The 970-nt window shown below is 45.3% G+C and overlaps 1 pseudogene; it reads right to left on the bottom strand.

The window, feature by feature from the left end:
- Positions 1-372: 372 nt before the first annotated feature.
- Positions 373-653, bottom strand: LOC125999118 (U6 snRNA-associated Sm-like protein LSm2; annotated as a pseudogene).
- Between the last annotated feature and the right edge of the window lie 317 nt (positions 654-970).

Here is a 970-nt window from a genome sequence, read left to right as displayed (position 1 = left end):
TCCTCCCCTTCTCCACAGAGAATAATTGCCCCCACCCCACTATTATTCCTTCCATCGCTTCACCCTTTTTTATGTCACTCCAGGCCACGCTCAGGGTATACTCCTGGCTCTGCACTCAGAAATTGCTCCTGGCAGGCTCAGGGAAACATATGGAAAGCCAGGATTTGAACCAAAGTCTGCCCTGGATAGGCTGCATGCAAGACAAAAGCCCTACCACTGTGCTATTTCTTCGGCCCCACTTTCTTCATCCTTTTTTTTTTTTAAAAAAAAAAAAAGCCATCACTATTGAATCAAGCACAGAACCTCAAATACGTAGGGAAAGAGCCCTGCCTGGAACATGAGGTTAAAGGGCACTGATGAGGGGGATCATCACTATTTCTGCTATAGCTCCTCCTTCCTTGCTGCATCTTGTATTAACTGTGTGCCAAACTCATCGGCTGGCAATAGCACATACCGGACCACAGAGCCCTTCATGAAGCAGTTGTGCACTGATAACATGTGGGAGTATTTCTCAGTGTCTGTGGCACTGATATCAGTTTGATGTTGAGATACTGATCTACAGAATGAAGAGTTCCACAGATGCTCAGGTCATTCTTGACTTCCACCACCACATCTTTGCCCAGAAGAAACTTGAAAAACGAATAAAAGATCATGGTGTTTGAGCCACGGAGTGCAGGCCATGCTTGTAAGAAGTGGGCCGGGGCCACAGGCCAGAGGCCGAGCTGGGAACCCAAGCATGAACTTCTGTGCAGGGCGTGGCAGGGTCACACAGCCCTGTGTGGTAATTTTCAATTACCACATAACATGTGATCTGAATATTTTATTTCTAGATATTTGCAAACCAAACTCCTCAAATATTTATTTATGGCAACAATAGTTTAAGTTCCCAAAAGATATGACCAGGGAATGGAGAGTAGGATACTATAGTACATAATGCTCTTGCTTGCCTTGCATGTGCTAAGCTCAGATT

The sequence above is a fragment of the Suncus etruscus genome, chromosome X, assembly GCF_024139225.1.
Source record: "Suncus etruscus isolate mSunEtr1 chromosome X, mSunEtr1.pri.cur, whole genome shotgun sequence".
In the NCBI taxonomy this organism is placed as follows: domain Eukaryota; kingdom Metazoa; phylum Chordata; class Mammalia; order Eulipotyphla; family Soricidae; genus Suncus; species Suncus etruscus.
The sequence above is the reverse complement of the archived record's forward strand: the minus strand, read 5'-3'. Positions and strand labels throughout refer to the sequence as shown.